We start from the raw sequence: 26,577 nt of genomic DNA, 5'->3' as shown, positions 1-26,577 counted from the left end.
CACCAGGTCTGGGGGGTGTACTGGAACCAGCTCATACAGGCTTGCAAGAACCAACTGCTAAATATTCAGGAATTTTGTGAGCTGGCTGTTAAACAGAGCCATCATTAAAAATTAAACTATATGAATCAGTGTCTCTCAACCTTTTGTTCATTATTGCCTCCTAAGGAAACTTTTTAGACATTTTCCCCCTAATATCCTACCACCCTCCCTGTGAAATTTTTTTTTTTTTTAATGTTCTTTTTCTCTTTTTTTTTTAAATTTATTTATTACTTATTTATTTATTTATTTATTTATGGCTGTGTTGGGTCTTCGTTTCTGTGCGAGGGCTTTCTCTAGTTGCGGCAAGCGGGGGCCACTCTTCATCGCGGTGCGCGGGCCTCTCAGTATCACGGCCTCTCTTGTTGAGGAGCACAGGCTCCAGATGCGCAGGCTCAGTAGTTGTGGCTCACGGGCCCAGTTGCTCCGCGGCATGTGGGATCTTCCCAGACCAGGGCTCGAACCCGTGTCCCCTGCATTGGCAGGCAGACTCTCAACCACTGCGCCACCAGGGAAGCCCCTGTGAAATTTTAATATCACAGATATATTGTATGTCTGTTTATGCACTGGATGTATATTTGTCTTTATATTTACCTAAGAAGAGTAAGACTGTTTTTCATCCCCTGCCAAGAACCAATTTTCACCCCTGCTGACAATGCATGATATAAACACATAATTAAATTATATTAAAAACAAAAGTAATATATATTCAAAATTCATGCCTTCGTAGTTACTTTCATAAGGTGTTATGGAAAAACCCGAATGAACTTTCTGGCCAACCCAATACTACAATTTTATTGACTCTTTTGAAATTATTGATGTATTTATCTCTTTTTCCCCTGGAGAGCTGGTTGTTCAACATTTACCAGTCCAACAGTGGGCAAATATTTTAGAAAAATAACAGACACTTTGAGACGTGGTCAAAGAAAGAGAGGCTTGTCTATAGCAAAAACCTCACTTGAAGATGTATGAGAGAACATGGAGAATTCTAGTGGATGCAGGGAGAAGAGGAAAGAGGAGCCTGGAGAGAGAAAAGACCCTCTGGTGCTGACTCCAAATTGGCTGAAGGGTGTCTCTCATGAACACTTTAAAAAGGGGAAAAAAGTGTTTATGTTGTGGGAAGCAGGTGTATGTATTTGTGTGTGTATATATAATCCACATCCTCATGCTCTAGAAGTGTTTGTGATTATCAATTGCTTGCTTTTTCCTTAGGTGTAGTGTACACCTTTACACACCACCACTGGGGTCAGAGGCATAAAAGTGAGACGCCCCCATATCCACTGTCCCTTTCCTTCCCAGGGTCTCATGTCTAGAGTAAACACCCGAATCTCTATTCTGAACGGCATACTGGGCCCTACGCAGAGCACAGAGAAGCTGACAATGTTGTTTGGCCTTGAGTAGAGGGAGGAGACAAGACTTTCACACACATATACACAATGTGGAAGCACTGAATCACTCTCTCCTTTCCCAGCCACAGTTTCCTCACCAATGAAATGGGAAGGGTGGACTGAATTCTCAGGAGGACTTTCCAGTCCTCACTGTCCTTGTCTGTAAAGCTATCTCCTCTTCCGTCCACCTGGACAAAGCTATGAGGTCCTGCCCAAGCACTGCCTCCTCCCTCTCCTCTGCACTCACTCATCTCCCACCTGCCTGCAGGATGGCCTTTTAAAACTCAGCCCAGCTCCATCTTCTCCCATGAAATGCGAAAGTCTACAATATGTGAGAGGGTGGAACATGAACTCAAATGCTGTGCCACTACTTGTCAGCTGGAGGACTACAAGCCATTACCAAACTCTCCCAACACCAGCTTCCTTGTGTTCGAAACACGAATAAGGCTCACAGGGCCCAGCCTGGGGTAAAAATGCATGAGCTAGTGCTCTGCACATAGGTTCTTGTTATGGACTCAACTGTTCCCCCCCAAATTCATATGTTGAAGCCCTATCCCCCAGTACCTTAGAATCCAATCTATCTGGTGTCCTCATAGGAAGAGATTAGGACACATAGACACCAGGGGTGTGTGTGTACAGAGGGAGGACCATGTGAAGAGGCAGCAAGAAGACAGCCGTCTGCAAGCCAAGGACAGAGGTCTCAGGAGAAATCAAGCCTTCTGTCACCTTGATCTTAGAATTCCAGCCCCCAGAAGTGTGATGAAGTAAATTTGTTCAAGCCACCCTGTCTGTGGTATTTTCTTACAGCAGCTCTTATATAGTCCCTAAGAGGCACCAATTCTTTCTGCCTTTAATTTGTGTCAGCTTTGTCTTATGTATGGGAAGTCTTGTTCCTCTGCTTATAAATGACTGAAGGGTGAGATCCAGGTGTGTGTACCTTTTCCTGTGTCCCCAAAGGGCACAGTTCAATGCCAGGCACAAAGTGTACAAAGTCGGACCTCTTTCCTCACTGTCCGCTTCCCACCTGCGGACAAGGGTGGGGGGACCCAGCTGCCATCCATCAAGGTGCTTTTCGAACTGCAGGTCATGGAGTCAATTTAGTGAGTCACATGAGCACTTTTCAAAAATAATGACACAGAATAGCAGAGAATAGAAAATGCCAGAGTGCATCTCAGGCAGAAAGGGGAAGCGTTATTTTATGAAACTTCCATTTGTTTTTACTATTTGTAAATAAACAAAAAATAATTACCAACTATTCTAAGTGCTGTGATTTATGTTTGGTTACTGCATTGTGGTGTTAAATGCATTTCTTACTATGAGTTACAATCCCTCAAATCTGAAAAAACACCGCCCCCTACCAGTATTGTTCAGTTTCTCTTTGAGTGAGTTTATCATTGAAAAGCCAATGAGCTGTTCAGGTGAGGCCTGGGGTGGTGTAGGGGCAAGGACCTGAATGGGAGGAGTCACTTTGTCTAGGCCAGTAGCCATGGAGCCCTGCCCTTGGGTACTTTCCTCTCTGTGTCCTAGAAAAAGTAACATAACTTCACTGGGCCTCAGTTTCCCCATCTGTAAAAGGGGACTTATAAAACCTCTCACAGGGATGCTGTGAGGATTACCAGGAGCCAAGGAACCTGAAGATACTCACTCACTGATGTAAGAGGTAGGTTTTTTTTTATTTCATCATTTTGTTATTTCATCATTTCATTCAGCTCTGTCTACTCTAGTAGGTTAATTGTTTCCTTCCTCTTCCACAGCAGGAGAAGGGAATGCACTTGCCCCTCACTCCTCAGGAATCCCTGGTTGGGGGTGGGCCAGGGTTGAAAGGGTATCCAGAAAGGTATTTCAGAGGCTAAATCCCAAAGTGAGACTCGCCTAAGGATTTTATGCAGAGAAAATCAAGTTCTGGTATATTCTCAAATCAGCTTCCCAAGAGCAGTCAATGTCCCAAGAGTCCAGGAGAAGCAGTAGCCTCTCACCCTCTATCCAGGAATCAGAGAGGATCTGGGCCTGTTTCCACCCCTCTGCTCTGGCTGGGTTCCCAGGAATATTGCCTGCAAGCCCTGAGTCACTGCTAGAAGCCATCCTGGGCCCCTGGGAGTGCAGGGTTGGGACAGCTTTTCCCAAGATGGTCCCCTGAACCTGGTGGTCCAGCACCCCATCCCTTATCCAGATTGCTTCTCTCCATGACACACCTATCTTATCTGGGCCGAGGCCTTTCTGAAACCCATGTTGGCAAACCTGCTTCCAAGGAGGGAACTTAGACATGAGTGGAATATCTGGAATTCCTAGAGGGTTTATAACCCAGCAACTGGAACAGGTGTAGGTAGCTGACCCCTACCCCTACCCTGGCTTTTACCCTGCCTCCAGCTCCTGCATTTGTCTCCCCTCTCTGGCCCCAGAGCCACATCTAGGTCACCATCCTGACCTCCATCCCCTCGTTCAGAGCAGAGAGCACTGGATACAGAGTTGAAGCTCTGTTTCTAGACCTAGCGCTGCTTCTGAGTGGCCTCAGGTAGTCCACCTCACCTCTCTGGGTCTCAGCTCCCTCATCTGTAAAACAAATGGGCTGGTGGGGGATGGGCTGGTATTTAACTTTCTGTAAGAGTCAAATCTTTAACTGTTCTGTCTTTCTAAAATTCTAGGAAATGAACTAGAGGAGCTAAAACCATGCTTGTTTGCTCCCCAAAGAGAGAATTGGGCACTTGTGTTCCTGGGGATGCAGTCGGAGTTTCCAAGCCATCAGACCAGTTTTTTGGAATCTGGTTGATGGGGCAGGGGTGCAGAACCTGGACTGTCCAGGGTGTACCAGAGTCTGGGACAGGGCTGGGGGAGTGGCCATTCCCCCACAACAGCTGCACTCTGCACCTAACTTCTCCTTGGTAGTCTTCACTAGCCATTCTCCCTTTTCTTCCTTTGTCTCAACTCAGATACCCTCTGCCTTATTACTTTTATTTTAATGTGGTATTATCTTTAATTAAGTACAAAGACTTTTCCAATCATGTCACCTAGAGATCATTTTATCCACTGCTCTGTTGGCCGCCAGTCTCTTGTCTCTCTCCTCAGCAATGGTAAGGAGGATACCTTTTCCATGGGGAAGAGAGATCCACGATTTGTTGCCTTTGCCAATAATGAAAATGTCGGAGAGCCGGGTGGCAAAGCTGTTGCCATTAGCATCTTTCACATGAACTACATCAAAAGAACGAGGAATGTCCCTCCTGGTTGGCGACCAATTCTTTCCACTTTAGCACCTCCAGTCACAATGCACAGGTCACCAGTGTCAAAGTTGATGGAATCATTAATCTTGCCAGTCTCCAAATCAATTTGAATTGTGTCATTCACCTTGATGAGGGGATCAGGCTAGCAGATGGTGCGAACATCATGGGTCACCAGATAAGGGATTCCTTTTGTCCCCACAAAGATCTTTCTCACTTTGCACAACTTATACTTGGCCTCCTCAGGTGTAATACGATGAACAGCAAAGCGACCCTTGGTGTCATAGATGAGATGAAAGTTCTCTCCAGTCTTGTCAACGCTGATGACTTCTATAAAACCAGCAGGGTAGGTTATAATCAGTGTGCACCTGGCCATCAATCTTAATGAAACGCTGCATGCAGATCTTCTTTACTTCATCTCCTGTTAGGGCATACTTAAGTCTGTTCCTTAGGAAAATGATTAGGGGGAGATATTCCCTCAGCTTGTGGGGACCAATAGATGGACAAGGAGAAAACACACCAACCAGTCAGTTTATCCAGCATCCAATGCTTTGGAGCTGCTACGCGCTTCAGGTGCTTCTTGGGACCACAAGCCATGACTGCACTAGGCACGAAATGAGCCCCTTTGCCTTATTTTGAAGATACCCATTGTCCAGGGCTTATCAGAGGGACCCCCAAACTTCACCCACTCAAATCTGCCCCCAGATCATTCCTAAGTGTCACCCCCCACCTTGCCCAACTGTTCTTTATGAGTCAGGAAGCCAACAAACAGCCTCTCTGGACTAGAGTTTCACTTTGGTGAAATTAATCCTCAAAAAAGAGGCCCTCAAATGCTGTTCTCCTCTGTGAAGCCTGCCCTGAACAATAGCCTCACTCCAGAACCTTTTCCCCTTTCCTCCACACCAGACATTCAATTATTTAATCATTTATCTACTCAGTGTATACTGAATGCTGGCTACCTACCCTGTGCTCTGCTGGGTGCTGGGATAAGGAAAGCAAAAACAGACCCAGCTCCTCCTCCTTGGGAGTTTAGGGCCTGGTGGGCAGAGCCCTGGTGGGCTCTTCTTACATATCCCTTCCTCCTTGCTCCCCTCCCAGCCCCCACTAGCTCCCGAGACCAGCTTCCAAGGACAGCACCTTGTCTTATGCATATTTGCTTCTCAACACACAGTACATGTCAGTTATCCAGTAGGCCTTCAATATAGTACAGATTACATACGAGTGGCCAAAAACGGAAATTGGTTTATGCCTGAGGCTGGTTCTAACTCTGTCATAGGGATAACAAAAGATGGAGAAAGTAATTAAGGCTAGACACTGGGTTAAATCATATGCTGCTGCTGCTAGCCTACAGAATGCAATTTGGCCATATCTATCAAAATTATAAATGCATTCACTTTCTGACCCAGCAATTCCACTTCTAGAAATTTATTCCACAGATGGATGCTCACACATGTGAAATGATATACGTACAATGTTAGTCACTGTAGTATTGTTTGCAACAGATTGGAAATAACTTGAATATTCATCGATGGGGTCTAATTTTTTTTTTAAATAAATTTATTTATTTATTTATTTATGGCTGCGTTGGGTCTTCGTTGCTGCTTGTGGGCTTTCTCTAGTTGCGGTGCACGGCCTTCTCACTGCGGTGGCTTCTCTTGTTGTGGAGCACGGACTCTAGAGCACAGGCTCAGTAGCTGTGGCGCACGGGCTTAGTTGTTCTGAGGCACGTGGGATCTTCCCAGACCAGGGCTCAAACCCATGTCCCCTGCACTGGCAGGCGGATTCTTAACCACTGCGCCACCAGGGAAGTCCCCTAATTGTTTTTTTTTTTTTTAAATTGAGGTATAGTTGATGTATAATATTATATAAGTTTCCAGTGTACAACACAGTGGCTCACAATTTTTAAAGGTTATAGTCCACTTATAGTTATTATAAAATATTGGCTATATTCCCTGTGTTTTACTATATATCCTTGTACAATAGCTTATTTATATTATAGATAGTAGTTTGTACCCATACCCCTACCTTGCCTCTCCCCCATGGGGCCTAGTTTAATACATTATGCTACACTACATAAAGCAGAATCCTGTGTGGTGTTAAAAAAAAAAAAAAAAGGGAGGGAGACGCAAGAGGGAAGAGATATGGGGATATATGTATACGTGTGACTGATTCACTTTGTTATGGGGCAGAAGCTAATACCCCATTGTAGAGCACTTATACTCCAATGAAAATGTTAAAAAAAAAAAGAATGAGGAAGCTCTGTTTGAATATAAATAGGAAGACCTCTGAGATATATTGTTGAGTTTAAAAAGGTGAGAATAGTTCATGATTCTTTGTGTAAAAAATGAAAAGATAGGGAAAGAATATAATTAAGTATAATGTATTTGTTTAGATATGCATAGAAGGGTGCTTCAGGAGGAGGGTCCACAAGGAACAGGTAACAGTGGGTATTGTGGGAGGAAAAATTGGCAAATGAGAAACAGGTGGGAAAAAACCTTTCCATAGTATCCTTCGAATTTTTTGAATATTGTACTATGTAAATGTGTTACCTATTAAAAATTAAAATAAAAATAAGGGACTTCCCTGGCGGTCCAGCAGTTAAGACTCCGCGCTTCCAATGCAGGGGGTGCGGGTTTGATCCCTGGAGCTAAGATCCCATATGCCACGGGGTGCAGTCAAAAATAAAATAAATAAAAAGTAAACATTAACAAATAAATAAATAAAATGAAAATAAAGTTAATGATAAAGACTATGAGGCAACATGGGGAAATGCTAATAAGGTAGGTGGGAAAAAAGAAAAAAAACTGTATTCAGTAGGATTACAGCTATGTAAAAAAATGCATGTTAAAGTTTCCATCTGTGGAAGGAACAGTCTAGGTAATTTTTATTTCCTTCTGTTTTTGTAATTTTTTCCATAAATTTCTGTAATAAACATATATTGCTTTTATTAGAGAAAACTAGTAACAGAAAATACATATATACTAACAGAATGGAACATTCTGTATAACTTCAATTATGAAAAAAGGTATTGAAAAAGACTGGAAGAAAATATGCAAAATGTTCACAGGGTTGTCTCTGGGTGCGAGATATTAGGTAATGTTTAAAATATTACAATATTTTGTATTACTTTTGTGGTGGATTGAAGGAAGGTAGAAAGGAAGGAAATCTAGTGGAAGGTAATTCTTCAAAATAACAGTAAGATTATGGGTCATTTTTGTTGCTTTGTTCAGTTTTTCAAACCTTCCTTTATTTGGTTTTGTTATTTTTACAGGAATAACACCCTCACTGCTGCGGAGTGGGATTCCACTCCCCAAAGTCCTGCTCATTTGTACTAAAGAGCTAGAGCTCCTAGCTGCTTATTATTCATTCCAAGTAATAAGGCCCAAGGGGTTGCTCTGGATAGTGGGAGATAGCTACTGGTGACACAGTAGTTACTGGGGAGAAAGAGCAAAACATCAGAGAACCTTTAGGCCCTTAAAATGTCTCAGTTGGCAAACATTTATGAAGCCCTGACTGCTAGGTTTGGTGCTGGGAGAGTACAGCTTTCTAGGTGAGTATGTTTCATGCACAGATGGAAGGAGAGTCCTTAAGGAGATCTGAGCAGAAGCCTGGCAAGATCAGGCCTTGTAGGCAGTGACCGACTTTGCCACTGGACCAAATTAGGCCTGTCCAAGGGTTGAACCCTCACTGGTCCTCACCTGCCTTGCCATAGTGAGCACGTGTCCACTCATAATCTTCTTGGAGGAAGGACACTGTTAGTGATTACAAGGCAAATTGCCCAAGAAAGGTTTTGGTCATTCAAACTCAGAGACCTGGTTTCTGATTCTGGTTCTGCTATTACCAGCTATGGGACCTTGGACAAGTAATCCTACCTTAATGAGCCTCATCTCTTCATCTGTAAAATGGGGAGAATCATAATAATTATGAGTAATACCTGCCCTGACTACCTCCCACAGTTTCTGTGAGGATCAGGTGACAGACACAGTGTATATAAAAAGCACTTTAAAAGTATAAAGGATTTCAGCTGAAGAATGGATAAACAAAACGTAGTACATCGATACAATGGAATACTATTTAATCTTAAAATGGAAAGAAGTACTGATACATGACAACATGGATAAACCTTGAAAACATTTTGCTAACTGAAAGAAGCCAGAGGCCACATATTGTATGATTCCACTTACATGAAATATCCAGAATAGGCAAATCCATAAAGACAGAAAGCAGATTAGTGGTTGCCAGTGGCTGGGGGGTAGGGATAAACAGAGAGTGACTAACGGGTACAGGGTTTCCTTTTGAGGTGAGGAAATGTTCAGGAACTAGATAGTGGCGATGGTTGCACAACATTGTGAGTGTACTAAATGCCAATGAGGTGCATACTTTAAATGGTTAAAATGATAAATTTTATATGTATTTTACCACAATTTTTTAAAACTTAAAAACAGTATAAATGATGATTCAAATCTGAGTTTATTATGATTATTATTTCCACAATTAATAATCAAAAGCATTAGATGTTCAGAATTTCAGGGTTCTTCATCTATACTAGGGCAGTGTGAGAAGTGACTAGAAAAAGGAAAAAAGAAAAAAAAGGAAATCCCTTACAGAAAGTGGGCAGAACCCCAGGGACATGAACCCTTGGCCCAGGAGAAGTGTGACCATTGGAGAAACCCAGAATGCCAAGGCCAGGGAAGCATGCTCTCAAAACCATCTGTGTGGGGCTTCCCTGGTGGCGCAGTGGTTGAGAGTCTGCCTGCCAATGCAGGGGACACGGGTTCGAGCCCTGGTCTGGGAGGATCCCACATGCCGCGGAGCGACTGGGCCCGTGAGTCACAATTACTGAGCCTGCGCGTCTGGAGCCTGTGCTCCGCAACAAGAGAGGCCGCGATGGTGAGAGGCCCGCGCACCGCGATGAAGAGTGGTCCCCACTTGCCACAATTAGAGAAAGCCCTCGCGGAGAAACGAAGACCCAACAGAGCCATAAAAACAAACAAACAAACAAAAAACACCACATTTTTTTTACTTAAAAAAAAAAAAACCATCTGTGTGGGCTTATCCTTTAATTTGGTGGCTATGTGTGGTCCCTTTGGGAAGATTTAATCTCCAGCCTCTTGCCCCCAAACCGTTTCCCAGCCAGCCTAGAAGAGTGTTTTCTGGTTCTTGCCCTGAAGGCAAAGGGCAGCTTCCTGGACCCAAAGGGGCCCTAACCAGGCTTAGCTCCTGAGTGACCCTAGACCCATGAGGTTTCAGAGCTGGAGAGACTCCTGGATGAAGAATTCTTGATAACAGTGGTGTGACTTTTTTTTTTTTTTAAACAGCCAGAAGGAAATCTTGGCAAGATTAGTAGACTTCCCCATGCCGCTGACACCACAGAAAGTGACCACATAAGGGCACTGATGATGCTGGGCAACCATGATATCCTGGAGCATGTCTACACGGCACTGTGGCTGTAGAATCTGCACCAGGGACTCCTGGAGAGCTTGCTTTACAGTGGAAGTCACCGTGCTGAACGTCCCCATCACCTTGCCTTCCAGCTTGTTGGCCACAGATTCAGAGTTGCACTGCAATGTCTGCTGCCATGTTCTTAGCGATGAGATGGTCATGCATCTTGTCCAGCACAGATTCCATGTCTTCACGACTCAAGCTCTTCTAACCCTCAAGGCCCTTCAGCATCCCAAACATGCCACCCAGAGTCCCCTTGGTAGCACTAGGTTTGGTGGAGTTTTGAGCGGCTCCTTCATCATCTGAGCTGCTGCAGTCCAGATCCTGAAGCTGCCTCCCAGACCCAGTCCCTCGAATCAAGCTGATGTCCTCGGGCGGGGCCACCTCGGGGGCTCCACTGGTGGTGGGAGTGCAATAGTCCAGGACTTCCCTGTTAGCAGTGCCACCCAGTGCCCACACCCAGGGCACTTTTTTGCCCTTCTCCTTGGGAGCATCTGACTTACTGAACTTGCCGGACTTCTCCATACCCCTCCCATGCTTCTGAATGAACTCTTCTCACTTCCTGCAGATCAGTTCCTCTTTGGAAAGTTCTATCCCGTTCTCAGGCCCCACTGGGAGACCTGACTGTTCCACAGGGACTGCTTTGCTGGTAGCCAAAGGGCCATCAGAACCTTCCTTCTTGGCCCCCTTTTTTTTTTTTTGCTGTTCTTTGTTTTTTCCCAAGGCTTTTCACCCTGTGTCTCTTTTCTCTTTTTTTGAATTTTATTTTATTTACTTTTTTATACAGCAGATTCTTATTAGTTATCCATTTTATACATGTTAGTGTATATATGTCAATCCCAATCTCCCAATTCATCACAACAATGGTGTGACATTTTGATGACAGGATACTCAGATGTACAAAGAAGACATTATTATTTTTTTTTTTCCCCATTTCCTGAGACTGATTTAATCTGTCTCATGAGTCCACACCTCAGGGAGTGGGAACTGAGAAGGGAGGGGACAACTTGCCAATTAGGCATCTTGGTCTGCTTCCATTTCAACTGTATCTAACAGATAAATATTCAGTCACCTCATTAAAAGGACCATTTCTCCCTTCCTTCCCCCTATGTACCTTAGGGAAGGGTCAGTTCTCAGTCTCGCAACCTACTGCCCCCCCATCCCTCTCCTTCTCCTTCTCACAATGCACCAGGGCTTGAGGGGCAGGCATACCCTCTCTGCCAGGATTTCCTAAACTTCCCGGACAAGAGTAACTGGGCACTGGCTTAAAATGTCCCTTCAGAGGCTCCCATCCTGGACAGTCTCATCAAGTAATGTGGGGTGTGACCCAGGAATCTGAGTTTAGTTCTCTCCCGGGAAGATAGAGAAATACTGCTCTGTGCCATATACTGAGTTCTCTCTAGCCTGGCTTACAGTAACCTCCTTAATGGTCAAGTCCTCCAAGCTGACTTAAGGGAGTGGGAGCTTAAAACATTTATAAAATCATTTCTTTCTCCCCATAGCCTGTCTTTCAAGATTATTGCCTTACAAAGAGGCCCCCACCACCACCAACAAAGGGAAACTTGTTAATTGAAGGAGAGCAATGCCTTTGTTGTACAAATTTGTATCTGCTCCTCTTCTGATGTTCCAGAAACCTGTTGATTCTGGCCTGGGGAGCCCCAGGGGTCAATATGATTAATGGAGCTATGCTTTCAAAAATATATTTTAAAATCCCCATTCACTAACAACAATATCTAACATTCATCAAAAACTTACTATGTACAAGGCGTTGTGTTGCATGCACTCACGTATTATCTTCTTCAGTCTTCAGAGCAACCTTACACTGTAACTACACCCAGTTTACAGATAAAGAAACTGAGGTATATAGGGGTTAAACAACTTGCCCAGGGTCACACCACTAATACTGGAAGAGACAGGATTTGAACTGATGTTTGGGTAATTTTAAGGGTTCTTTTAATCACTAAGACACTTCTTCCCTACTTGAGTTTGAGGCCTCTTGGAAACTGTCTGGTCCAGCCTTCCTATTTTATAGGTGTGGAGATCCAGGATGCGAGAGGGAAAGTGACTTGCCCAAGGACACAGAGCTAGTCAGCAGCAAGGCTGGGAATGGACCCCAGGCCTGGAACTCCTGATGCACTGCTCTTCCCCTCAGCCTCTGTGCCTCGGTGCTGGCATTCGACATGCAACACACGACATTTAGTAACTGCTGCTGTACAGACTGCTGAACTGCCTGAGGACAGTGAGAGTCTTCACGGGACTGAGATCTGCCTGATGGTTTCATAATTTCACTAGGTTCTTAAAATGAGAGGGGCCCATCCAAGCGCTTCAATGCTGTTACACTGTAAATTTCTATTCACTGATTTCTAATATGCACATTTCTTGGTATGTCTCCAAACCATCTACAGTCTCTCTGTTCTGCAGATTTTTAGGAATCTGGTGATTTTTAGAAAAAGGTGTAGCTGGTGGCCCCATCAGGGCAGATCTGGACCCATAAAGGCTTGTTTCATCTTTGCAAGGTGCAAAGCCCTGAGGCAGGGAACTCCTTTGAGGCTGTGAGTAACTGGGGTGAGAAACCTTTTGACCTCTAGCCACAGGATCTTTGTCCCAGCACATTTCACAACCTGGAAAGGGAGCTCTGACTCCCAAGTGGAGGAAGCAAGGGAGTTCATGTTTAGTGAGTGGCTGCGATGAGGCCTGTGTTAAGTATTTAATTCCCACCCTCACCCTGCAATATTATCCTTATTTTACAGAAGAAGAAATCAAAGCTCAGAGAGGGTAATTTGCCTGAGGTCTCACAGCTTTTAGATCAGTTGACCTAGAATTTGAACTCAGAGTCTGCTGGACTCTGGAGACTCTGTAGGACACCATGGAGCCATCAAGGGTGAAATGCCACCTGCAAATGTTACCAAGGCCTGTAGGTCTCACCATCTGCTGCCAGACATGGTTCTTATTCATTCTCCCTCATTCTTGACGCTTCCCTGGGCTGCCGGTTCCTGATTATGTGCTACTCGTATCTGGTCATGCTTGTGCCCATCTCAGCTTTCATTTTCTGTCCAGGAGTTAACAGCCTTAATGAGGAGGTGTTCTAGAGAGGTCAATCACTAGATGCACACCCACACTCTTTCTGGGGGACTCCTTACCTCAAAATTGCACCTGTCTGCCCTGGGATGGACACCTGACCAAGGTCAGTTCAGGTGTAATTAGCCCAGATGCTTGTGCTTTGTGGGGTCTTATTTAACAAAGAGGAGCTGTTTTAATCAGATGTTTTTTCAAGAAATGGAAACTGGGTACTGAATCAGTAGCAGCACTTGAATTATAAAGACTGAGATTAGAAAGGGGACTAGGAAGTGGGAAAAGATGTGACAACCCACTTCTGAATTGATGAATAACTAAGACTATGTAGTGAGAAAAGAATATAGTATATGTGCAGAGAGTGGTAGAAAAGCTGTAAATACATATATTATATATATTTGCATATATATTATATATCTATATTTGTATATATAATATATATTATGTATACATATATTTTACACATGCAAAAATAGCTGCAGTTCCCATGAGGCCATGCTGTGTAGCAGTTCCTGTTCTTGGATTCCCATAATCCTGTGTCCTTTCATTAAACCCCCCTTTCCTGAGGTAAATTGAATGGGTTTCTTCCTTTCCTTGAAACCAAAGAAGTTTTGTCTAGAGCAGGAGGAAACTTGAAATAATTTATAAGGTTTGAACTTCCTTACAATTGACAAAGGACACCTTTGGGTTAAGAGCTCTCAGAGGGCTCCAACCAACAAGTCATATGGAACAACTTTTAAGCAGTGAGTAAAAAGTAGTCACATAGTTTTCAGTTATCTATTGCTATGAATGATACCACCCAAACTTAGAGGCTTAAAACAACCATCACTCTCTTGCTCATTAAATCCATAATTTGGGCAGGCTCAGCAGGGACAGCTTGGACAGCTTGTTTCTGCTCCACCTGGCCTCAGCTGGGGTGGCTCAAAGGCTTGAGCTGGACTCACCTGAAGGCTCACTCACTTATGCACTCACTCATCCACAAGGTAGATTAGTGTTGGCTGCTGAATGGGGCCTCAGCTGGGGCTCTGTCAGACACCTATCCAGGGCCTCTCCATGTGGTTTCTCCCCTTCCTTGTGGCATAGTGATTAGGTTCCAAGAATAAGCATTCCCAGAGGTGGAAGCTGTATCATCTTTTATGACCTTGGAAGTCACATAACATTATGGACACACTCAGATTCAAGAGAAGAAAGCATACATGATGTCAACATTACATTGTAAGGAGAACATGTTGGATGGGATATATTGTGGTGCCCATTTTCAGAAAATATAATCTGTCACATATAGCTAATGAGCTATAGACATTAGGAGGATGGAGAAAGCCCCTGACCTATGTTCAGACAAATGCACATTAAATCACTAACAGATTAAGAGCTTCAGTAAAATTGCTGCTGCAGTGAGACAGAATTATAAAGACCAGAGAGACGTATAAAGTACAGCATGTGGGAACATTTAACGCAGGTGCAAACAGCCTAGTAGACCTCAGTAACCCCTGGGAGTCTCACTATCTAAGAGCACGCTACTGTTGAACCCGAACTATCTGTTAAGAAGGGAGGGATGGGGTGATATACTTTGGAACAACTTACATCAGAAATCATTAAAATAATGTTTTGGTTTTTAAATGGATAACTTCAAAACAAATTAACTTTCTTTTGTGATGACAAATATCACTATAGTATCCTATAATTATTTTATGTTTTACTTTTCAATAAGAAAGAGCAACCTACCTTATAGTTCTCTTGGAGATATTCCATTATCTCCTAGCCTCTATTGCTGTGCAAGATAAGTCTGCTGTTACTCTTAGCTCCTTTGTAGGTCATCTGTTTTACTTCCCTGGTTGCATTTAGTATAGGATTGTTTTTCTTTGTCTTCGGTATACTGTATTTGCTCTTACATATATGCCTACCTGTGGAATTAAAGAAAAATTCTGCTCAGAGTTCAATATTATTCTTCAATCTGATGATACATGTTGCATAATAAAGAATTTGGTCTTTTTCCTAGGTTCTGGGGAGGGAGCCTCTGAAACCTTCCTGATTTTCCTGAGTGATAGGGGTGTCTTTGTTAACCATGGTGGGGCCCTCAGACCACACCTGAGTTTATGTTAATGAGTGACTCAGGATGGGGGCTGGTCACAACAGGAAGACCAATAATGTGATTAGAGGGTTGGGGATTTGAGCCATGTGATATCAGCTCAACTTCCTCCTGGAAGAGAAGGTGGGCTGGAGATTGAGTTCAGTCAATCATGCATATATAATGAAATCCCAATAAAAACTCTGGACACTGGAAGCTTGGGTGAGCCTCCTGGTTGGTGAATGTATTGGTGTCCTGGGAAGATGATACATCCAGATTCCACAGAGAAAGGGCAGGGAAGGTCCATGTTTGGTATCCTCCCAGACCTCATCCTATATGTCTCTTTATTTGGCTGACTCTGAGTTGTATCCTTTATAATAAAACCATAATCATAAAGTATAGCACTTTCCTAAATTCTATAAATAATCCTAGCAAATTATGGAACCTGAGGGGGTCATGGGAACCCTGAATTTGCAGCCGATTGGTCAGAAGTGAGCATGGCCTGGGGACCCCTGAACTTGCAGCTGGTGTAGGTAGAGTAGGGCAGTCTTACTGGGGACTGTGCCCTTAACCTGTGGAGGCTGCACTAACTCTGGGTTACTGCCAGAATTGCACTGCAGTATTGCACACGTCTTTCTTCACTCTGGAAAGATTTCAGTGTTAGACACATGTGCTCAGCAAATACTACACTGGGTTATTGAAAAACCTGTAATGACTCCCCATTATCTGTTGTTCCAAGAGGAGCAAACTGTGGTTCCTCTTCCTGACATCAAAGACATGTCATTAACTATAGGAGAAATAATGTCATACCTTTGATACAGAAGTAAAACAGTATAAAATAAGAGGCAGTGTGGTAGATGGCATTACTGTTCCTTTAGTGTACACTACTGGTGCTCGGTCCAAATTTTCTCAGATCTCTTTTCAGGTTCTGTTCCCTCTCCTGATTTCTGGGTGATTTTGTTTCCGAGAGCCATGCACCTGTGATTCTTTTTTTTTTTTTTAATTTTTATTTATTTATTTATTTATTTATTTATTTTTGGCTATGTTGGGTCTTCGTTTCTGTGCGAGGGCTTTCTCTAGTTGCGGCAAGCTGGGGCCACTCTTCATCGCGGTGCATGGGCCTCTCACTGTCACGGCCTCTCTTGTTGCGGAGCACAAGCTCCAGACGCGCAGGCTCAGTAGTTGTGGCTCACGGGCCTAGTTGCTCCGTGGCATGTGGGATCTTCCCAGACCAGGGCTCGAACCCGTGTCCCCTGCATTGGCAGGCAGATTCTCAACCACTGCGCCACCAGGGAAGCCCCCCTGTGATTCTTTTTGAAGGGTTGGTCCAGGGCTGCTGGAACTGCTTCACCCATATTCAGAAAGCCAAAAGTATCCTTAGAGCAGTCCTTAACCGATGACTGACAGCTGTGGAAATATGAAAGCCCAGCTCCCTTGCCTTGAGTTGGGATAAACTCTGAGGTATATAATTTGTACCCAGAACCCCCTCTGGATAAGGCTCAGCCCAGGACTTGGCCTGAAATTATACCCTTACTTAGCTTTGTCTCCTTTCCTGTCCTGCTCCTCCACTCCTTTTCCGGATTCTCCCAGAACACTTCCTTAATAGATCACTTAACCCACAAATCCTTGACTCAGGGTCTGCTTCTGGGAATATAACCTAAAACAGTTCCCTGTTATTCACTACCCAGCAGGTTGCCATGTGACTTGCAGTGCCTGGGGAGGGGGGGAATCTATTTCTCAGCCCTCCTTGAGTCAAGCTTGGCCACGTGATGTGCTTTGACCAATGGAATGTGATGAGAAGTATGTCACACATTACTTGAATCTTAAGAATCATCACATGGTACTAGAATTGTTTTTTTCTCTGGGGGAAAGGCCAAGATAGGAGCTGCTCCTTCAGCCTGGGTTCCAGAATAAGACGTGTGAAGCAGAACCACGTCTGACGCATAGCTAACATGTAACGTGAGCAAGAATAAACTTTTATTATTGTAAGACACTGAAATTAGGGGGTTATTACTGCAGTATAACCTAACGTATGTAATACAGGCAATGTAGTTAAGAGCATGTGTCCTTGAGTTAAAGCCAAACTGAGGTCAAAGCCAAACCCTACCACTTACTATCTGTATAACCTCGGCCAACTTATTCAGCCTCTCCAAGCCTCAGTTCCTCCATTTGTAAAATGGAGATAGCAATGACATCTACCTCATAAGGTTGTTGTGGGGATTAAATGAGTTAACACATATAAAGTACTTCAAACAGTACTGACAAATGCTTGATTAATATTAACTAAAGTGAACTATTACTATGAACCATGACAGCACATCCCCCAGTTTTCAGTGTTTTCTCCCACAACCACTGAGCTTGTTGGTTGCCTCCCCAGCATCCATTCCACTCTTCCCTCAGTCTCAATTTCTGTTTGGGGATCTATGTGGTTCTGAACTGATTTCACTGTGACTTCACTTGGCCTAAGATAAATCAAACAACTAATAGTGTCCTGGTAAACTGGATCCCAGGAGGGCACGGAGGGAAGCCAATTTTCATGGTGTAAATACTCCCTCCGTGGCCAATTTCAAGCTACCAATGGTTTAACAACTGACTTGCAAAAATTCTGGAATATTTAACAGTCACGTGGAAAGCCAGTACAAGCCGGCTCCAGCACACCATATGCCACCCCTCTAACCATAATACATAAGCCCAAGCTCCCCCAATCAGTGAGAATCTCAGGACATCTGCAACTCCAATCAAACATAAACAATTCCCCTGAATTTTGCAAAATATAAAAGAGCTTTCCAAAGTGTATTAGGTTGAAGATATGAAATTGCCAACATTAGTTTTTATCTACATAGGAGGCAATTTCATATGATTCAGCCTAAGGGATCAAACACACAGGAAAATATGGCAGAAGAAAGAAAGAGGAAGGAATGAAGCAAGATGGAAGGAGGAGGAGGAGGGAGAGGAGGAGGAGTTAGATACCACCAGAAGCAAATCTGAAGAATGACCATGTGGAGTTTAAAAAGAGATGTTAATCCTTCACTCCACGACGGGTATTAAATATAATTTTGGACAACCAGCTTCTTCATTATTCGATTACACACCCTCTGGGAAGTATCATATTATACCATACAAGCTTATCTAACATCTTCATTGTTTCAACCTTGTTTTCATAGCACTAAACCGTGATTCCCTCCCTTTCCATCAAGGGCGAGAAACTCAGAAAGGTCTGAGGAGAGATTTTTGGTAAGCACCTTTCGACAGGTTTTGGGGGAAACTCGGTCACGCTATTTGGGGAGTTCCATTTCCCGTGGCCTTTTCCCTCCTCATAAATTCACTCGCAGCAAGCTGGGGAGTTAGGGGCCCCAGCCGGGCGGGCTCCTTCACCTCTCGGATCCTGAGGTAACTCACCTGTGCGGGCGCGGGGCGGGGGGGATAAGAAGGCCCCTCAGGGGCTGGCCGTGAGGATTAAACGAGAAAATACACGTGCGGGGCACGGCACTGGACAGGAGCCATTAAGTAGGACAATTTAAACACGGACCAGCTCTTACAGAGCGCAGCAAGTCAGGAGAAAGACGCCACCACTCCCCACACAGCTGCCTCAGCCGCTTCCCGGCAGCCTCCGCGGTGGGCGTGGCCCCACTTCCCAGAATGGCCCGTAGGTGGGTCACGGGACAAGAGCTCCGGCGCCGGCGCATTGTGGCGGCGGTGCCCTAGTCCGTGCCCCACGCAGTGCCTGTGCCCTCCTGCCACCTCCTACAGCCCATCCCACAGGAGCAGCATGTACACGTGGGCACCGCACAGCCGGCACGCATACACTAGCCCACACCTCCGCACACGACGACACCCTATGCTTTTGGCCCACACAGGACGCACACCTCCCTAGCGGAGCAGAGCCCACGCGGCACGGTGCTGGGAGCATATGCAGAACACAACGCAGTGCATCTGCACACAGACGGCACGTCTCACCCCCCACACCGAGTGCAGAACTCCCAACATACACCCACCCTTTGCTCTGCTTACCAAAGACATGCGTGCATCCCATGACACACCAAAAACATAGTACACACAACACACAGCGTACCACTTAACACATGCGCAGACTACAAACACCATGTATTTTGAGTCGTACACACCCCCACGTGGAGGTCGACTTCACACACACACACACCACAACGCACTGGGGCCCCCCCCCCCACGTGACACACATACATTCCACACTACACCAGACACAAAATATACACTTAAACCCCTGCTGGAAAGAACACGCATTCACTGCACACATGCTTATATTACCCATACCACACTAAATATGGCATGCTGTAGAAGCCCTGCACATCTTACAGACACATGCATATATCACATCATTACACACTCAGGAACATATTCCCAACACAAAAACCCCAATGTATCAACAGACCTATGCTACACCTGCTGTGCACAAACATGAATAATCACACGTACTCACACCTCAGCGCGCTGGACATGTGTATATGCCACACCAGACAAAAATCACACACACACCTGACCCACTGAACCCCCAGGTACACCTATGGTGCCCAGCCATCTCTGTGTACTTGGGACCTGTCTGATTTTAACACTGAAAGTCCTAAGTCCCAGGAAATGCTTCCATTTGGGGGAATCCAGAATGGTAGTCACCCCACACACTGTTCAAATGAATCAAGCCTGGACCCTCAGTTAATACCAGTGATAAAAGCAAGCTACTCTGGGGGCAAAGAGATAGGGGGCCAGAGTGGCCCAGAGCTAAGGAGACTCTCAGGAGTGGCTCCCATCCACATCCACCACCACCCTTTGTCTATAGAAAGAGTGCAGCTAGGGAGGAAATGCCCTAAAAACAAAGTTACTATCAGCACCTTCCGAAAAAAGGAAAGAGGCAGAGAGTCCTAACCACACCTAACTTTGGGGTTTTACCCTTGGCAAAGCACTTTTACTGACCTTATCTCATTAGATCCTTACAAAAACCTGTGAGGTAGGTAGCGTAGGTGCTATTATGACAATGATGCTGAAAAGCACAGGCACCTGCTTGAGGTCACACAGTACAGGTCAGGCAGAGCAAGTTTGGAAGAAGTCCCATCTCCCTGTTCACCCCACCCAGGGTTCCCCCTTCCTGCGGGCTGTCTGCGCAGTCCTCCCTCCCCCCATCCTGGCTGAGACACAGCGGCTAGAATCAAGAAGCCACCTGTCTTGAACCACTGCCTTCAAAAGTCTTTCATTCCGTCCCATTAGGGCAAGGTGCCCAGGCTGCCCCACCCTCAGGGTGGATTAGGCCTCTACATCAAAAGAGATCCTTGCATCAAAATAGCTCTCATAGGCCCTGTCTGGTAGCTTGAAATCACACCAGGAGAGACCCCTTTTAGGTAAAGGCATTGTACCTTGATAGCCCTTGCTCAAAATGCATCTGTATCCCTGGGGGAGACTTCCACGCTACAGCCTCAGCACCTTAGCTGGCATTGTCTCCTCTGTCACTCAGTGCGTTGCAACAGACATTGCCTAATGCCGGCTTGCCGATGGAACTGGATTGTCTCTAGCAAGTCCTGTGGGAATGGGGCACAGGATGACAAAAGTTTGATCGTGGTTGAGGGAGGGTATGAGAAGTGTGCAGAGTGACCTGGAGAGGGGAAAACAGGATAATAGATGTACGGGATGTTAAAAAGGATGGGGACACACCCTTGGCAGGAGTGGAGGAGGAGACCCTGAGTCTAAGAAGGAAGGCAAAGGGAATGCCATGAGCTTTCTAGAGATGACAGGAAGTAGAAGAGGGCCGAGTGTATAGGGTGGGCATATATGGGGGTGGAGAGATTGGTGGGAGAGGGCTGTTTATGAGGAGCCCCCTGGGGAGGGGGCTGTTTGTGGGCGACATTCTGGTTCATTGCTGGTGGCACCCTGAGCAGGTCACTTGAGCATTCACAAATTATTCCTCTGTGGAAGTTGCAGAAGAAAATGTAAAGACGTGGGAAAATGTTTGTGATGTATCGATAAGTGAGAAAAAAGGAGGTTACAAGACAGGACATACAGTGGGATCCCTATTTTGTAACACTGGCTGGAAAGACACCAAAATGTTAGCTCTAGTTATCTCTGCTGTAGTGAGAATGACTTGCATTTCTTCTTGGAGCCTTTCTGTATTTTCCAGATTTTCTACAATAAACTTGAAATGTGATTTTTGTACGTTATCAGGAAGGGTTATTTTAGAGAAAGGTTCATTGACTATTTATTGAGTTCTTATTAAATTCTGCAGTGCTGGCACCACACATGATGCAGAGAAAAGTAAGCCACGGCCATTGCTCTCAGATTACCCTTAAATCCGGTCATGGCACAGGGGTACAGTTCGGTGAACAAGAATGTGGCCACTGGAGCCAGGCTGCCTGGGTTCAAGCCCCTCTTTTGCAGCCTCCTAGCTGTGTGACCTAGGCAAGTGGCTTGACCTTTCTGTGTTTTGGTTGCCTCATCTATAAAATGGGGATAATAATAGCACCTGTAAGGATTAGTTGAGCTGATACATGTGACCACTTAGAGGAGCAGCTGGCACAGGGTAATCATGACCTAAGTGTTAGCTGTTGTTGTTATTAGTGGTTAAAAGATTTACCTCTGGAGCCAGCCTGTCTGGGTTCAAATCCTTGTTCTGTCCCTGTCTGGCTTGGGCAAATGATTTAATCTCTATCTCTACTTCAGTTTCCTAATCTTTAAAATGGGGATGAAAGTAATGGTGTCTCATTCATAGAGCTGTTATGAAAACTCACCAAGTGACTATGGACAAAGTACTTGGAACAGAACCTGGCACATAGGAAGCGCTCAATAAGTGTGAGCCTCCTTAGTACTAATTATTACTATTACTATTATTACCATTATTATTAATACTGGGGGAGGCAGGGATTAGAGCACCATCAACCAGAGCACCCTCTGTGCAGCCAGTGGGGTGGGGGTGGGGCCCCAGCACGCATGAGACAGGCTGATCCGGGCCCTGCAAGATGGTTTCATCCACTCTCTCTTGGCTCTCCTGTGTTGTCCTCTAGCCCAGGTTATTCTGGTCCTTTAAGTTTTAAAACTGTAGCCCCAGGTGCCACTCCTTGCACATACACTACCACCTCCCTGATCCCTGTTTAGCTACACACAGCGTGGATTTATGGTGAGCTAATGAAGGCAGGCTTCCAGGACTTTCATTTGCATGGGAAGTGTTCTGGCAATACTATATGTATAATTGTGTCTTCTTTTTCTTATAGAGGACTTCTATCATCGCATAAACTTAAGCGCCACCTGGATCCTCCCTTGGTTTTAGGAAGGGGGTTCCTAACTCAGACTTCCAAGTCCCCATCTGCTGACATCTAACCCCTTTCTTTAACTGGGCCTGGTCACCGAGACCTATCTGGGTAGGATTTTTACCTATGTGAGCCTGTTTTCCTTTGTTATTGGTGCATAGTATTTTGTATCTCCTTTTGCAGGCATAGCCTCTACGCATCACCATTTGGACTGGTAATATCATGAATGAATGGGTGAACGAACAAACAAGTGAGTGAGGGAATGAATATACTCTGGTTCTATTTTGTTCTCAAGGAAAACCAGCAGAAAAATGGCTTAGTCCTGGGGTGGAGCAAAGCCCTTGGCAGACAGGACAAGCTGGAAGGCCTTTTGAATCTATGTGGAACGAGAAGCCTCTGAAATCTCAGGGTGGTTGGCAGCTTAGGAACATGATTACAAGTCTAGTCCGGAAAATGTTTTAAATCTGGAGACTTAACCAGAAGCTGAAACTGATGAATGGTAACAGGTCAGGGAGAAAGGAGTCCTATCATACCTGTGTTCTTTATTGAGAGCTTGTGTTCTTACATTTAGGATTTACTAATACTGCTCTGCCGGCCCACTTTATTAAAGATTTTTGTTTGTATTAAAAAAATGAGTGAAATTGACAAGAGAGGAAGCCTGCTTGTCTCAATGTTGGGCATGAACTCCCAGTATCTTTCTGGCCTTCTGGACTATATTTGAGGGGACTTTTCCAGGCTGTACTCAGAACCTCTCAATGTATCGCACACAAGACACTTCTTCATACTCTTCATGATTGTTTTGTGTACCCCAGCTTTATCTCTGTGACTGTTAGCTCTGGGAAGGTGGGGACTTCCATATCCCATCCCTGACAAACACTCACAGCTGAAGAGTTGGGATGTTAAACAGGTGTGAAGGTTTTGTGTCAACTTGGTGCCCAGTTGTTTGGTCAAACACCAGTCTAGATGTTACTGTGAAGGTATTTTTTAGATGTGATTAACATTTACATCAATAGACACTGAGTAAAGCTGATTAACATAATTTGGTTTGATTAGCATAATGCGGTTGAGCCTCATCCAATCAGTTGAAGGCCTAAGAGAAAAGACTGAGGTCCATCTTCTCCCTCTTACCACCACCAGGAAGAAGGATTCTGCCTCTAGACTGCCTTCAGACTCAAGACTGCAACATCAGTTCCTGCTGAAATTGCCATTCAGCCAGCCTGCCTTACAGATTATGGACTTGCCAGCCTGCACGATCACGTGAGCCAATTCCCTACAATAAATTTCTGTCCCTCTGTCTCTGTCTCTCTACATATATACATATGTATATTAGAGAGAGAGGGAGAGAGAGAGAGAGAGAGAGAGAGAGAGAGAGAGAGAGATTGGTTCTATTTCTCTGGAGAACCCTAATACAGTAGGTCTGAATGTAAGTTGTTTTCTTGCTTGGTAAACCATTCTTAATGTCAATGACTTTGCATGATCTAAGTGGTTGGACAGGTTCAGGAGGTCTGGGAGACCTCATCAGGTCTTCTTGTCTCTCCCTCAACTTCTGAGCAGGCTTGGACTTAAACTTGCAGTCACAAATAAGCATTAGGAATGAAGATCTGACTCCTCCTCTGCTAACCCCCCACCCCCGTTAGTGTAAATACCTTACACTCCAGACTTAGGGTGACCCATCATCCTGTTTGCCTGCAGTTGAGAGGTTCCTTGGATGTGGAACTTAAAATGTTAAAACTCAGACCAAGGGTCATCCTATACAGAGCCTAGATGGAGGGAAGATGTTGCAAAATACATGGTACATGCACCTCATTACTTGTCTAAAATTTGAAAAGTTCTGCATTCTGAAACCCATTTGTCCCCAGATGTTTTGGATGAAGGACTGTGGATCTGGTTGTTCATAGACTATCTCTGGAAGGAGGCACAAGCAGCCAGCCACAGCCTCTGGGAAGGAAATGGAAGGCTGGAGGGCAGGGATAGGAGGGAGTTTTCACTGCATATCATTTTGTATCTTTTGACTGTATTATCTCCTCCAAAAATAAATGTAGGAAATTATGGGAAAACAAAACTCTCTACTTTTGACTAAACTACAAATAGAATTTTTAAAAATTTTGAAAAAATAAATTACCTTGCTGCTGTTATTGATGCTGTCAAAGCAATATTTGCATTTCTGATTCTGCTTATTCCAGTGTATCCTGTTCTCAGAGCTGTTTGTCTGTTGAGCCCTGATTTGGGAGTCAAGAGACTTGTTTTTCATTTTCTGAGCTGAGTGCTGGGTAGGTTTTTCCTGGAGCAGCAGGTGGACCCTTGCTCTTGCTTCAGCAGCATGTTCCACGGCCCCAGGCCAGTTATTCCCTGGTTGGTAGTTGTTATTATTATTTTGAAAAACCAAGAACAATCATGCAAAGCAAGTAGAAACAGGCTGGGTCAGCTGAAAATGCCCACATGCTCCCGCCTTGGGTCTCCCGTGATATAATTAGCTGGTTTTATCCAGCGGTGAGTGGGCGGCTTGCACCGGGCAAGGCCAGAGGATGATGCAACAAAAGGCAAGCCCGGGCAAGGCCGAGCCTGAGCTGTGCCGGCCAAAGATGCTGATGTGATACACTGGGGCGGGTGGGGTGGGGGTGGGGGGTGGAGGTGGGGGGCGTTGGACTAGGAGGGGTGGTTCAGAGCTGCAGGGGTGTGGGCGACCCAACTGCCCAGAAGGTAAAGCTGGCCTGCGCACTAAGCCTGGAGCTCCCACCCCACCTGCCCCTTCTCCCTTCCCCCAATCCCATTTAGTGACAGAATCTATTCCTGGTTCTCTCATTCTCAACCAGATGCAAGGGTCTGCTGAGAACTTCTAGAGGTAAGAAAGGGGGCCCTGTGCATGGACAGACTAAATCAGGGTTCCCAAAGCCGTGAGGCTGGAGGGTGGAGAGGTTCCAGTTATTGGGGAGATTTTTCAAAATACCTGTATACTTGTGCAGCTGGTTTACTCTCACACAATTTTAATTCAGTAGGTCCAGATGGGGCCAGAAATTGGAATAGGTTCTTAATTGTGTTAACTATTATTTTAAATGGAGCTAACTATTAATATATATTATGAGGAATAAGCCTACCTTGCACCCAGAGTTGTACATAGCACAACTCCAGGGGGCGCTGTCCACACAGACTCAGATGGTGCTAATGGTGCCCATGGAGGCAGGTGACACAGGGGACCTGCTTCCCTCCTCAGAGGCAACCACTGTCATTGTTTCTTGTGTCTTCTTCTAGAGAGAGTCTGCGTATTTGTAGGACTTGAACATTTTTCAAAAGGGGGTTCCCTTTTCTCCCATTCCCTGTGTTGAGAATGCCTGAGCTGGAGGGAAAATGGTTTAAAGGATGGAGTTCAGGCATCTGCAAAGTGATCACACAAAGTCTCACCACAGCAGGCTCCCTCCCCCCAACCAGGTCCAGGCTGGGTCCCACACAGCCCACCAAGAACCTGTCAGGGTCTCTATACCTGCATTTCAGACGATAAAAAGCTTTTTCTTAGTAATCCTCCTAGGCCCCCAGGAGGTTTTCAGATGGATTTGCTGAGTAGGGGATTTTCCTGCATTTCAGTCCAGTGACTTCTCAGCAGACTTTGATGTTGACTAGTCAGAACAAAACAAACCTATGTACAAGAAGGGGGAAATTGGGTCCTGCTGTGTGACTTTAGACAAGTCACACTGTCTCTTTGTGTCCTGGTTTCCTCCTCTGGGAACTGGGGAGCATCATGTCTACCTCGTTTTTTTTTCAACCTCTCAGCAAAGGTTGTAGCATCATGGATATGAAAGTATCCGTTTTATAGATGAAGATATTGAGGTCCAAGGTCATGCAGCTCAGAGGTCATGCACTGTTCTTCTTGTGGCCAGGTCCGGAAACTCGGCAGGAAAAAACTCTCTTGTGGGAAGAGGGGGAAGAGGAAGGGGTTCTCATCTGCCTCACTCTTCTGCTGTGGCAGAGATGGCTAGCAGCTCATCAGACATCTGTGCCCCCCTCCAGGGACTACACAGACCCTTGATCTAAGTGGGACCGCATGACAAGTTCTTACCAATGGAATGTGGGTGGGAAATGATGCGTGTTACTTCTGAACCAGG

At 45.1% G+C, this 26,577-nt stretch overlaps 1 pseudogene across 1 annotated transcript; it reads right to left on the bottom strand.

Moving 5' to 3' along the window:
• Positions 1-570: 570 nt before the first annotated feature.
• LOC309637677 (small ribosomal subunit protein eS4 pseudogene) lies at positions 571-18,846 on the bottom strand (annotated as a pseudogene). Its single transcript, XR_014268555.1, has 2 exons — positions 14,876-18,846; positions 571-14,291 (listed from the first exon to the last, which is right to left on the bottom strand). The product of XR_014268555.1 is annotated as a small ribosomal subunit protein eS4 pseudogene (transcript).
• Positions 18,847-26,577: the final 7,731 nt, after the last annotated feature.

Source organism: Balaenoptera physalus (genome assembly GCF_965194825.1).
Source record: "Balaenoptera physalus genome assembly, chromosome: 11".
NCBI lineage: Eukaryota > Metazoa > Chordata > Mammalia > Artiodactyla > Balaenopteridae > Balaenoptera > Balaenoptera physalus.
The sequence above is the reverse complement of the archived record's forward strand: the minus strand, read 5'-3'. Positions and strand labels throughout refer to the sequence as shown.